Below are 15,567 nucleotides of genomic sequence, written 5' to 3'. Positions count from 1 at the left end.
GTGGCCCACGGAGACAAATAGGTCCGTGTGGTCGGCGTTCGCGCTGCCGCCTGCTGGCCTAGGCAACGTGTGTGATTGATGCTCTACTTATGTAACCCCTTTGAGGTTAGCGTACTGGCAAACCACTGCTGTGAGAAGGAATGCCGCACTGTAGGTCGTACAGCCTGTACACAGCAGTTTTGTCCTCACAGCCTCCCGTAAACTCGTCAGGAGGTTTCGGTAGTATTCTCCTGATACGGTTTGCCTCTTGCGAGCATACTCTGTTAACACCATACCTTGAAACAGCCAAAAATACTAAGCCAATGATGGTTGGACTTAGGTAATGTGGTATCCTCATCTTTCCACTCTTTGCTTAGCTCCTTTGTTTCGGAGTCATAGTGGTAAACCCAGCACTCGTCTAATGTGATTAGCCTTCTCAATCTTGCATGTGGTTGGCCTGCCATAGTCTCAGCATTTCCGCTGCTAACTCCGTTCAGTAGATTATCTGAACGCGTGTGACCAGTCACGAAACGTAGTGAACGGCGACATTTGCCATGTTCGAAACTGTATGCAGAAATCTGACAACCATTCCACAACTTTTTCATTTTGTCCAATATCGCCTCGTTAGAGACAGGCGGGTTTTCGAACTTTAAAGACCTTCACTTCTCTCACGACTCCCAGTCATGGGATAGCGATATGCACATATACACATGCCGATAGTATCACGTATACAAGGTATAAAAGAGCAGTATATTGACTGAGCTGTCATTTGTACTCAGGTAATTCATGTGAAAAAGTTTCCGATGTGATTGTGGCCGTACGACGGGAGCTGACAGACTTTGAATGCGGAATGGCGTTTGGAGCTAGACGCATGGGAAATTCCACTTCGGAAATCGTTAGGGATTTCAATATTCCGTGATCCATAGTGTCAAGAGTGTACCGCGAATACCACGGACAACGCAGCCGAGGGCCTTCACTTAACGACCGAGAGCAGCGGCGTCTGAGTAGAATTATCAATACTAATAGACATGTAATACTGCGCGAAATAACCGCAGAAATCAGTATGGGACATACAACTAACGTATCTATTAGGACAGAGCTGCGAAATCTGGCGTTAATGGTATATGGCAGCAGACGACCTACGCAAGTGCCTTTGAAAACAGCACGACATCGCCTGCAGCGACTTTGCTGGGATCGTGACATATCGGTTGGGCCCTAGAGACTCGAAAATCGTAGCCTGGTCAGATTTTAATAGACCTCTTCCTATGATTTCCACAGTCTATAAGTAGTCCTACTCCTTCGTCCACATGGTGACTTCAGGCACTACAGGAGATTCAAATTTATAGTCCGAGGTCGTTAACAAGTACGAACAGTTTGGTACTTAACTCATATCGATGGCTGCGTTGTTGTCTTCGTGAAGTCTAGAGGTGATTCCACTGCGATGTTCCCTCGGTTTTCTTTGTGTTTGGATGAGACTAACTGGTTTGTAGGGCGATGTGGTATTTTGATTTTTAGAGAGCAAACGTTAAATTAGTTTTGCACATCACTATTTAATTCATTTATTCACATTTAACACTTCTACAATAATATGAAGTAAGACATTGTTTTACACCACATCTGTATTACCACCTCTTCCAAAGATCGACCTCCTTCTCCCCTGACCAAAGATAACCGTCCCTTAGTTGTTAAACTCACAGTCAAAGGCTATATTTACATAAAACATTACATGTAAAGAAATTACTGACATACATGATTTTACGTTCTGTTATAATACCCCCCCCCCCCCACACACACACACACGCAAGTCCATGCATGGGATTGTGTATCACTATGGAATAAAATATATCTAATACACACATCATAATAAAATTTCCAGTTCCAAAAGTTAGTAATAAAATTGGTTTCCCCAGTGATCTTAGTTATATATATATACTTTCCATGAAGTACAATTTGAAGGTTATATTGGCTGTATTAAGTAATAAGTGTAATGAGCTTATAACTAACAACAAAATATGGCACCTTAGTTAAATTCACTCATCTGATAGCAGGAAAAATTGTCAGTGGTTTCTTTAGAATATATTAAGTGAACTGTGGAACGCAGGCATCCCTCACAATCTTTTAATATAAGTGCTTCAATAAAATACTTTATGGCATGGCTTGTGCCCAAAACAACCATTAAATCTAAAGAAATCATTATTCTAAAATAAACAGGTTCTTTTAACCACATACATAAAATAGACATAGTTCAAAATATTATAATACTTATATACAATGTTAAATGGTTGTCTCTTAGGGAAAATTCATGTATACGTGATGAATGTAATCACATGGTGAATTCAGTGCAATTTCAATTATGTGTGATCAGCACTGTATTTTCAGAGTCAGATTGGTTTACATATTTATGATTGAATGTTTCCTTTATAATGAGGTAGCTGAGACGTTCCATATATGATTGTGACTATCATTGCAGTATCCACACATTGTACATCTATGTCAGCTTTATAGGTCAAATTATGACAAACTCTACACTTAAATTGTGTAAGATTGTTAGTATTTATACCTTAACTTTACATCATTATTAAGCAGTGTTTCATTTTTGTTTACTCTCCTGTGCTCAAATAGCATATTACCATGAATAGAAATTATTCCAAATTGTGTAACAGGGTATGGAATGAATTCCTACCAGCTCTTCATTCACTTTAACATTAAATTATCTAAACTATTACAAAATATTCTCCCACAACATAAACTTCAAAATTAGTATCACATAACTTTCGATCCATCACAAGGGTTTCAAAAGTAACACGCCAACATCTGTTTCCATAATGCTCTAAACCTCAATACATTCTTAATTTGCATAATTAAAATGAAGACTACTCACTATATTTTTAACACACTATAACATACCTGGTCTTTCAAAGCACACTCTCGTAATCTGACAAGTACCTCCAGTTTGCTTTATCCATTAAATAATGTTCCATCTGACATAGCTTACAAATGACAAGGTCTTGTCTTCTTACACACAATCACTATTCATATCTTATTACTTTAAAAGTGCCCACATCATTAACTTCGGTTTCTGTTAAGAGACATTACTATGACACTGTAGAATGGTTCATAGTCCAACACACTGATCTCATACCAAATTTAAAGGATGGGTATATTAGAGAACAAAGAGAAAATAGTACAGACACAATTCACATTAACACAAAATCTACTTTATACTTTTAGCTGACATAGTCCCACACTTTGACATGAAGTTTTCCTTGAATGATAAAACAATAAAGTGGTATAGTTGGGCCGGTCAACTAGTTCTTTCCGAGTAGCATTTTACTTATTAATGACTATTTTATGGGTCATGTTTGTAGAGTTTTAACTCTGTAACATTGCGCAGTCCAAATAACTTCTTGGATTTTGGGTAGATTAGCCTATAGGCATTAGGGTGAGGGTTTTCCTTGATTTCAAAGGGGCCTATATAGATGTCAAAAATTTCTTTATTTCAGAACTCATCAATTTAGATTTTTCCTGTGTTTTTACTAAAACCAGATCTCCTGTCCTGAACTGTACTCCTTTACTTCTTGCATCATGTCTCCGTTTTCTTACCTCTCCTTGTCTTTTCATAGTGTTCCTAACAGCTGTCTCTCTTTCCTGGGGTGTCATAGTTTGACAAGGTGGGAAATCAACATTCTCAGAAATCAAATTTGCAGGTCGTCTATTAAACATTACTTCATAAGGTGAAAAACCAGTGGATGAATGCTGTAGGCTGTTCATTATATGCTCGAAGTCAGTAACATTTTCAATCCAATTAATATGATTTTTACTACAGTATGTTCTGCAGAGCCTTCCAATTTCCCTCATGTACCTTTCTGCTGGGTTACTTGATGGGTGACAAACCGAAATCAAAATATGTTTTATTCCTGTATCTTCAATAAAATTTTTCCATAATTTAGATGTAAACTGTGACCCATTATCAGACATGATGGCCTGGGGTATACCAACATTTGTGAAATAATGCTTTGTCAGCTTGATGATAATTTGTTTACTGGTTGCTCTCTTTAATGTATACAATTTTATAAATTTAGAGAAAACATCAACTATAACGAAGATGTAACTATACCCTCCCCTTGATCTTGGTAGTGGTCCATATAGATCAATTGCTGTCAATTCAATGTTTTTATTTGGTAAAATGTTTTGCAGCAATCCTTTAGAAGTCTGGTTACTCACTTTTACCCTCTGACAACGATCACAGGTTTCAAGTTTTTTCTTCACTCTCCTACTGATGTTATAGAAGTATACATTTTCCTGTATCTTCTGTATACATTTTGTTGCTCCGCAGTGTCCGAAGCTTTCATGTATGTAACTGATTAACGTGTCAATACATTGCTCAGGCCAGCATAGTTTCCAATTATCTAAGTCAGGTCTAGGTCTCCTAAACAAAATCCCTTTTTGTACTTTATAATACTGATCTGCCTTTTCTCCTCCCTTTTTCCCTATATAACTTTTAACCAACTTCCAATTTTCATCATGATTTTGGTTTCTACGAATATCATTACAGATTTTCAGTATTTCAGCTTCATCTTTTACACCCTTTAAGTACATAAGTTTGAACTCTTTCTCCTCTTTTCCATAAGTATTTTCAACATCTGCACCTACTGGTAGTCTGGAAAGGGCATCTGTAATGACATTATGTTTACCCTGAATAAATTTGATCTCATAGTCAAACTGTTGAAGGAATAAAACCCACCTTGTTATACGGTCATGATAGCGTCTGCACTCCTGAATGTACGATAGAGCTTTATGGTCAGAGAAAACAATTACCTTGTGCCCTAACAGGTAACTTTTAAACTTATTAAATGCCCAGTGGATGGCAAGTAGTTCCTTCTCTGTGACTGTATATGATTTTTCATACTTTTGTAAAACCCGGCTAGCAAAAGCAATAGAATGGTGTTCTGATTTTCCTTCTACTTCTATGTTTTGAAACAAGTGTGCCCTTAAACCTGTCTCACTACTATCTGTCATTATACAGAATGGTAACGACATAACAGGTCTATACAACATCTGACTTTGGGACAGTTGTTGTTATATTTCCACGAATGCATCCTGACATTCTTGTGTCCAATCCCAAACAGTATTCTTTTTTAGTAAGTTACATAAGCAGTTTGCATTTAAAGCTTGGGTACTAAGAAATTTTCTATAGAATCCAGTGAGACCAAAAAAGGACTTGAGTTGTTTTTTGTTCTTGGGAATAGGGAAGTTTACAATGTCCTCAAGTTTATCCTTATCAGGTAAGATTCCCTTCTCTGAAATATTATGCCCCAAAAATTTCAGTTCATTAACTCCAAAACAACATTTTTCCAATTTTACAGTCATTCCCCCTTCCCTCAATTTTGAACAGACTTGTCTCAGAAGGTTTAGATGATCTTCCCAGGTTTTTCCAGTTACAAGGATGTCATCTACATATACTATTAATTTTGAAGACAATTCATCGCCTAATACATAATCCAGTGCTCTGATAAATTCAGCCACAGATACATTCAATCCAAAAGGGACAACACAATATTGGTAACTTTTGCCACCATACAAAAAGGCAGTATACTTCCTAGAATCAAGTTCAAGTGGTATTTGGTGAAAACCAGATGTCAAGTCTAGGCTACTCATAAATTTTACATTATCAAATTTGTGCAGGAGTTCATCCATATTGTCAGGATGGTCATTTTCTCTAATCAAAAACTTATTAAGGTGCCTAGAGTCAAGTACAAGTCTAACCCCACCATTTCTCTTAGACACAACTACTAATGGATTGTTGTAAGCACTTCTACTTCTTTCTATAATCCCCCAAGTTTCCATTTTTTGGATTTCCCTTTCTACATCTTTTTTCCTGGAGAATGGAATGCCATATGGTTTTAGGAAGAAAGGATAATGATCTCTGAGTTGAAGTCTGCACTGATAGTTTTTTACCTTCCCTGGTCTCTCACTGAATGTATCCTGAAATTCGCATAACATTTCTCTTAACTGATTTTTCTGACTTTCACTTAGATTTACAGCTTCCTTCAATTTGACTTCGACTACTTCTTCGAAATTTTGTTCATTTATAAGGTCAAAGGATGTGTTATCACTTATGCCTTGATTATCTACCTCGCTTACAACAGCTTTGATATGGTTGCAAGAATTACTACAGTTAAGGATGAACATTTCTGTTTTCAGAATACTATTTTTCTCAGGTTCAGTAATCATAACACACTTATCTTCCCAAGAGAAGCTTACACCCACTTTTAAGACCCAATACATGCCAAAAATGATATTTTCTTCTAACCTTGGGACCACAAGGCAACCCTGTTCAAATTCCACATCTTCAATTTCAAACGTTAACAATACTTGACTCTTAACTACCTTACTTTGCCTACCAGTGGCACCTCTGATTTTTACCCCTACAACCAGCATTTCTACAAAGGTCTTACCATCTCTAATTTTATCTCTAAATTTTTCTGATATTGCACATATCGGGCTTCCTGTATCAATAAGACAGTGCCCTTCCCACTGATTTACTCTTATTTTAATCTATGGACAGCCTAATTCCTTTTCATCTGCCTTCCCCTCGGGGACTTCATATAATAAATCTTTTTCAATTTCTTTATAATTTCCATCTACTTCCTCCCATTCAGTCTTCATCAGGTTTACCTGATTTTCAGATTCTAAGTTACTAGTGTCAAGTTTACACTTTGGCTGCACACAAAATATCTCCCTATTGTTTATGTACCTTTCACTCAGTCTCTTTCTTTTACTCTCCCACCAGCGTGGGCATAAAACTCTACTAATTATACTTAGATGATACCAAAACACTTTGCTACTATAACTCTCATTATACTGGTTCCACAGGATTTCTAAAAATTGGCTTCCTTTACTTTCAATAATATCATACAAATCTAATTCTTTCACAATATTTTCACTTTTGTTATCACCACTTTGATTAACCATGAAATCATCATGGCAGACATGTAGCAATTGATTTTCAGCTGTCACTTCATTATTCTTATTATATTCCTTTGCTTCGTCACCACAACTATCATCAAGTTCCAACACTTCATTATTTATTTCAATAAAAACATTGTACTCACTTTCTGGTTTGCTTACCATATTTTCCACATCAAAATTACTAACATCATCACTACTATGGTATACTTTACTGCCAGTTTCATCTATTTCTCTCTGTTTCTCACTTTCTATGGTTAATTCTTTTTCCTGTTGCTTAGGTTTATCGTCAGCTGATTCACCATTACCTTCTTGTGTGAACAACCCCCCCAATTCTGAACTAAAACATTTATTACTCTCTTCATTATTAGCTTGCTCTCCCCTTTTTGCCCAGCTGTAAAAATCATTTAACATCTCCTCATCCAGAATTGAGTCAAAACTTTGATCTCTCCTATGTTTATTTTGTGGTGGTCTACTGTGCCACATAGCATCCCAAAATTTTTTATCAAAATTTATATAATTCACTTGGTATTCCTGGTTTTTAACCTGTTTGTTAATGGTACAGTTATTTACACTATTGGGTTTTGTGTGAAAGTTAGTGGTCCTATTATGTTTAAATCTGTTCGCCCCAAAGCTGTGGACCCTCATTGAGGCGGTCCGGAGTTTTCTGGATGTCTACCTCTATTGTCACTCCTCCACTTTGTATTCATTCTGTTGTTACCTTCCCATCTATTGTTCCTAGTCACACCATTGTTTTCCCAGTTACTCCCTCTCCCATTAGCCTTGTAGTCTCTTGTTCTATCACATCGGTGTTCATTCCGAAAATCTCTATCGTCCCTTCTAGGGTTCTCCCCACGGTAATCAGAATTCCACCTCCCACTGTAATGGTTTCCGTTACTAAACTGTTGCACATTTCTCTCCATTGCCCTGTCTAATTTGTCTATATATTTTAGAAACTGGTCTAAACAGTCGTCAGGTCCATGCACTAATTCCCACTGTATTCTTTCAGGTAACCTTCTTTTAAGGGCATCAATTTGCGTCATTTCGTCGAAGGGTTTATCTAGATGCACCAATTTCCTAAGTTGATCCCTGCAAAAGTCTTTCATTGAGTGGTTTCTGCCCCTGAAACTAGGCCCATTTAAAAATTCACTTTTTATTCTACCCTGTTCAGTCTCAGACCAAAACTTATTTAAGAAACTCTTCTTAAAATCATCAAACGTTTTCCACTCATCAAAATGTTGGTTCGCCCAAGACAAAGCTTCTCCCTCAAGAAACTTTTTGACAAATTTAATCTTTAGATTATCAGACATGCCAGGAACAAGGTTGTCAGAGCAGTGTTGTAAAAAGTCTACAGGGTGTAAATTATCACAAGGAAAACTTTTTACAGGTGAATTACTCCACACCCTTCCACCATTCATACATAAATTCCTAGACACAAAATTATCTTGCATTTCAGTGAATCTCTTGTCTATTACACTTAAATTACATATTACAGACTCTTGTATCTTATTTAATTCATCATCTAAGGAGTCAACTTTTGATTCTGTATCTAGACTTAATTTGTCTACCCTCTCCTCCACAGTTCTTTTAGCTGCAGTTAACCTTTCAATCGCGTTCCCTTGACTTGAGCTAACTGTGGCCAACTTATTTTCTAAGGTCACAAACTTATTTTCTATAGCTTCAATTTTGGAGTTCACGCCCTTCAAACTTTCTCCTAATTGAAGTTTTAAATTTGAGATCTCTTCTTTCAGTACATCACTGTTGCTTTTCATTTTTGCTTCCAGCGATTCACTAGTTAAGTTTAATTTCGCTTCTAGCGACTCAGTGGATGCATTTATTTTTGATTCTAGGAATTCACTATTTGAATTAATTGCCATTGTTAATTCGGACTGCATTTGTCCCATTCTGGCAAAGAGTAAACTTACCCAGTCCTGTTGATCCGATTTTCTTTCGGTTTGTGAGTCATCTGGCTCGTCACTTACACCACACACGTTCGAGTCTAACATTTCTCCCGCTTCCTTTTTAATTTCTTCTGATAGCGTCATGATGACAACACGTGTTTGGACACAGTTTTGATGAAAAGTTTAAAACAAAGCAGAATTGTATTTATCTTTTCACACTACGACGTCGATCACAGGTCCACCTCTCCGATAAGCCAGCACTTTGTTGGTTCTCACACTACTTTTTCTGGTCCATGAAACGTGTACAATGTTATTCATGTTTTACGAATTATAGTTTATAATGTTCCGCAAACGAAGCACAATTAGTCTCATCGCATTTAACTGTAATATCCCGGACGAGCCCCCAAGTTTAACAGACCTCTTCCTATGATTGCCACAGTCTATAAGTAGTCCTACTCCTTCGTCCACATGGTGACGTCAGGCACTACAGGAGATTCAAATTTATAGTCCGAGGTCGTTAACAAGTACGAACAGTTTGGTACTTAACTCATATCGATGACTGCGTTGTTGTCTTCGTGAAGTCTAGAGGTGATTCCACTGCGATGTTCCCGCGGTTTTCTTTGTGTTTGGATGAGACTAACTGGTTTGTAGGGCGATGTGGTATTTTGATTTTTAGAGAGCAAACGTTAAATTAGTTTTGCACATCACTATTTAATTCATTTATTCACATTTAACACTTCTACAATAATATGAAGTAAGACATTGTTTTACACCACATCTGTATTACCACCTCTTCCAAAGATCGACCTCCTTCTCCCCTGACCAAAGATAACCGTCCCTTAGTTGTTAAACTCACAGTCAAAGGCTATATTTACATAAAACATTACACGTAAAGAAATTACTGACATACATGATTTTACGTTCTGTTATAAGATGAACTCCGAATTCAGTTGGTATGAACTGCTGGTAGGGTTCGAGTGTGGGAGCAGGGGTTTCGTGTGGCACTGTAGTTGACTGGTTATCATTTTTTAGATAATGCTGCTGGGAATTTATAAAGTATAGGTGTTCATTGGGGGGGGGGGGGCAGGAGTTACAGTTGAGGTAAACGAGTCATATTTTGGAAAGAGAAAGTGCGGAAGGGGGCATGAGGTTGTTCCGCTTTGGGTTTTTGGAGTATAGTTCTGGAGTGAATTGTGCTGATGTTGTAGTTAGGGTCGTACGAAATCGTACAATGGAAGTGTTGACATCTTTATTAGAAGAATATATGAAAGAAGGTTTCATAGTCATGTCGGATGGGTTTGCTTCGTACAAGCGGTTGGGTGAAAGGGGTTATCATCATTTGGTCGTGAACCACAATATTTAGTTTAAAGATTACGAGACGGGGTCCTGTACCACTACTATCGAGGGGTATTGGGGGGCTGTAAAATCGGTTGTCGGGAAGGGAAAGAGGTACACTTATCGATCAATAGGCCTTATCTTCGGGCCACGGTTTCAATGTTGTAAGGGGTTTTCGATGAACACTGTTGGAGGGAGAGTATTCCTAAAGGTTATTGTGTATTTCTTGCATTTATGAAAATAGTCAGCAAAATGTACAAGCCTCATTTTGTTAGTTAGGTTTTGGTGGGTCTGATATTTTTTTCTTGTTTTATGTTGCGTATTTGTCTGTTCCTGGACTGTGGATTTGATACTGTTTTGGTTTCTCTGGGGGCAGGTTTTTCTGTCGTTTTAATATTTTTTGGTTACAACGGTGGGGCGAGGTGGGTTGCTATGTCTTGTGCTGGTACGTTTACGTAACTGACTTTTGATATCATTTTTTTATTATTTTAAAATTTTGCGTCTCATCCAGGGCGGGTGGTAGGGAAGAACTTATTTGGGTGCTGCTTCTTTCGTGCCTGGCAGTTTGCGTTTCTTATTAATTTTTTGACTGGTTATTCTGTATTTTGCCTATTTCGTTATAGTTTCACCTCCTAACATTAATATTTCTTGTTATGCCCTTATTTTGTTCTTCCTATCAGCCTCGATCTTTCACTCCTTTGGAAGTTCATATATGGTAGGTTTATTTATATGGAGCCACGTTTGTTTTCCTCTTCGACGTTTTTGCTATATTTCTCTTAATTTTATTTCATTCCTGATCTATCAATTTTACTGAGTGTTATCTTGGAGCTACTGTAGCTTTTGTGACTTTCGTGAATTATAGTTATCGGCTGCAAGGATTGGTCATTTTTGCGTTTTATTTTTTTGAGTGTGCCGTAATGTTTGCAAAGATTTTCATTTTTTGAAAATCGAGTCCTATTCTGTAGTTCACTAACAAGATCGATTTTTGAGCAAGTTTCTCTTATGATATAAGATTTTTGCTCTTGTAACTGCTTTTTCGTTCTACCGCGAAACAGTAATATTGGAATCGGTAACTGGAAATGACCTCCTATATAGGTTACTTCTAGTTACCGATTCCAACTATTCGGTAGTTCATTACTTAGATCATTTTTGCAGTATGTGTGGAAAATATAACACAATATCAGCACTCGTATTTGCTCTCTGAAGTTTTGCGAAAAAGTTAGTAATATTGGAATCGGTAACTAGAATTGACCTATATATGAGGTCAATTCTAGTTACCGATTCCAGCTATTCGAAAGCTCAGTAATTGGGACTTTATATTTCCGTAACATAACATTTTTTTGCTCTTAATTGTTCTCTGAATTACTGCAAACAACTACAAACATTGGAATCGGTAACTAGAATTGATCTCTTATATAGGTCAATTCCAGTTACCGATTCCAACTATTCGATAGTTCATTCATTAGGTCCTTTTTTCTATTCGGTGGTTCATTAACTGGATCGTTTTTTTCTAGCAGGCGTCTCAAATGTAATAACATTTTTCCGCTCTTAATTGTTCTCTGATTTACCGTGAAACAGCTACAAACATTGGAATCGATTACTGGAATTGGTATGTAGGTTAAATATAATAGCATTTCTGCACTCGTAGATGCTCTGCTCTCTGAACTTCTACAGTAAAGTTAGTAATATTGGAACTGATAACTAGAATTGACGTCTTATACCATATAGGTCAGTTCTAGTTACCGATTCCAATATTTGTTAATTTTTAATGGATTTCCGTTACGTGAGTTCCTGCTTCGTTTAGGATTGGCGGTGTTCGTTTCTCCATATTTTATGTTAGTAATTCGTATTTGTTATAATTCGCTTTATTTTTCCGATGTTTTGTTCTAATTTAATTTCTCCCCGCCCAAAACTCCAACTTTTCTGCACTTCTCGCGTTTGAATGAATAATCAATATTAGAATTAACGTAATTTTGCAGTAGTACGATTTTACCATGAGCTATACTGTATTATTGTTTATGGTTCTCTCTGCCCCTTATGATAATAATTCTAATTAGACACAAATTTTTTACACTCCTGTCCTTATTTATTTCGGTTATCTTCAACTCGTCTACATGTAATTCGTGCGTAAATAAAAATCGCGTTAAATGTATTATTTTATCGCATGCTATATTCGTTTGTTTACGGATATTATGCGTTCCCTTCATAGACTGCCGATATGCAGCATCTTTGCCTTACGGGTGACGTCATTGGTCAAAGCCGACGAGTGGAATCGGACACTAGAATTTATCCCATGCATATATATAAACAGCACATTGGTATGTAGAAGTATACTGCAGTGCTTTAGTGGCCTATGTGCAGTCACTTAACAACTCACGGCTCACTTTTGCACTGTGAATGTCAGAAAACACTTCTAGGAGGCCGTTTACCAGAGCAATCAAATGTAAAAAAGCGTTACAAGATCCATGCACTTTATATCAAAAAGAACTTTTCGAAAATAGATATTGCAAAAAGTAAAGTAAGTGAGGCAGAAGTATTTGTTACAAAAGCCGACAAAAGCAATATAGCTGTTCTGAACCATGGTAAAGAATCAGCTCTAAAAAACTGCAGAAACGACATCACTCAGTTTAATAAGATTTTACTAATAAATTCCACAAAGTCTTGAACAGGAACACTGGTACAAATTTATAGATTCTATGATCATTATTTGTGTCCTCTTTTTATCCTTTGACAGTCTGAGTATCATAACGTGACGGAATTTTCCTGGTGTATTTATTTTTTTCGTTCTTTCTCTTAAGCTGATATTATATATCACATAATATAAATCTGTATATATGGATACGTTGAACATGCATATTTTATTTTGCACAGGCGCTATGCCCAAGGAGCTTAAAGGCCTATCTATGAAAAATCAGAGGAACGCGCAGTTAAAGACCAATGAGTAAAAAGAGGGTTACGAGTGATGTTCTGGGCATCGAATGTATGAAAAATAAGGATTAGAACAAGTCAGTGACTAACATTTAGTGAATAAGGTGTATAAATGTAGAGTAACGGATATGAGATTCCAAATGATCGAAGCTGTTAAAATTCTGCAAGCGCTCTAGGAGCATAAAGAAGTTGATGTGTGAGCTTAAAATGACAGAAGATTGTACCTTTTACTGAATCACGGTTAGAACTGATTTTCTGTTTAAAAAAAGGTCGCGGAGCGCTGTTATCAAATGTGACCAGAAATCGCAATTGTGAATGAAGTGAGAATGTTGGCTTCACCTCGATATTCCTCCATACATTGGTGGGAATTTATATGCAAATTTCAGAAAACCTGTTCGATTCAAATCACTGTGTTACATAATGCCGTCAATAGTTATTCTGGTGTACATTTGGTTATTATCAAGAAAGACGCCACGCCGTCTTAGCAAAATCATCGAATGCAGGCATTATAGCATTAATCGCAACCTATCATGAAGGTAACAGAAAAGTGACGTGTCATTAAGTCACAAACTTGAAGCCGATTTTCGCCATCTTAACTAGCTCAAAACATTACGTTCATCGCGCTGATACTTCCCGGGACGTCACTCTGACGCCCCCGTGCCAAGTTTCGTCCATTGGGAATATCTATCGATTTTTGAGGCCGTATCCCAAAGGGTATCTGACGCTTTGGTTGTATGGAGACGTAGTTGTTTCATCAAAAATTCTAATCCATCCGAATGTAAATTAAAGTTTAGAGGAATTACATTTCATTCATAAGTGAAGCAATTCTAGCAATATTTTCTTTTGTATACATGAATTATTGTTGCACTCTTTACTTTTATTGTAATGGTTTTATTTGTATCATTTGACTTTAGATTTGCGTTACTTTACTCAGTGTCTGTTGGTGCTCTTCTTTCCTGTGCTTTTCATTGCCTTCCAAGTCGCAAATGCTTCGACACCCGAGCCACACTGTATCAACAGTCTTGCCCCTGCGTAACACACTGCTAAGTAACCGTGGTGATTGTTTGCGGCAGCAACTGATGCCCTAAATTACTCTCACCGATAATTATTATTATTCATTTTTCACATTTTCTCCCCCTTTAAAAAAAGATTCTGGCCAGAACAGCCGGGGACAGCGGTTATGTATGCGTGAGTTTTGTGTGTATGATTGTATGTGTATGTGTGCTGTGCTTCCTTTATGAAGACGGTTTTGGCTGAAAATTTATGTGCATCGCATTTTCGTCGTACCTGCCTTGTGCTCGGCGTGTGAGTAGCCATCTATCCGTTTCACAGTACAGTTATTTCTTCCTGAATTTTGTTGTAAATAATCCACAGCACTTCAACAGGAACAATGATGTACAGAATTGCAGTACCAGAAGAAAAAATGACATTGATTACGCCACGTTAAGGTTGTCTGTGGCACTAAGAACACACTATCACTTACCCACTGATATAAAATTCCTGACACACTGCAAAGTAAAATTTCAAACTAAACTGATAACGTTTCTCTAACTCCTACTATTCTGTGGAAGTTTATCTCTTACTGCAATGTATAAATGGCATAGGTAGGAATTACTGATTAATATCTGTCTCTCTTTAATTAAAAAATATAAAAACTAATAAATGATAAGCATGGACGCAAATTTACAAAAAAATTTATGTCAATATATACTGAATCGTTCCATTTCATTACGATTTATCTTGCAAATGATTCGTGGAACATGAAATTAAGTATCTAACTGTTGTTATGTTCTAATGCATGGTATAGACTCACATACGTTGAAAAAGCCCAAAATGTAATACAAAAGTAAAACCATCCAGATGATCAAAGTAGATGTACGTCTCAATTGTGCTGTGTTTGTTGTTCCTGAAAAACTGACACAGTTACTGGCGAGAAATATTACGGGAAAAAATCAAATAGACTCCTGTTGGAAAGATAGCCTAACCTATACAAGATGTAGGCCTATCATCACTAAATTAGTTACTCACATACATGTTGAAGCAAAATATCCATTTTAAGGGGTCTTAAGCTATTGAGACAATTCACTTGATTACATTTATAGCATTCCATAATCCTGGGAGATGTTTAAAAATTGCATCTTTTTTACACTGCAAGTTGTTATTATTAGCTACACACTGAATGACGCATCTTAGGTAAGATTTCAGAGGAAGAAGATGGGTAAACTACAGCGAGACTAACAGTCTAATAAAAAAAGAATTCTATTATGCATGGAAGTATCTATGCAGTTCTATTTCTTTGACATTCAAATAATCATTTGCTTTGTTGATATGCACAACATACGATAGAATGCCTTGCTTCTTTCCTCATTTCCCATGGTTATGAGCTATGAAAGAACACACAAGTAAGAGCAAACGTGAACATTAAAAATGTTGTGCATACGAGTTGAAAGCTGAA

Source organism: Schistocerca cancellata, chromosome 3 (assembly GCF_023864275.1).
Source record: "Schistocerca cancellata isolate TAMUIC-IGC-003103 chromosome 3, iqSchCanc2.1, whole genome shotgun sequence".
Lineage (NCBI taxonomy): Eukaryota > Metazoa > Arthropoda > Insecta > Orthoptera > Acrididae > Schistocerca > Schistocerca cancellata.
Note: the sequence above shows the minus strand (reverse complement) of the source record.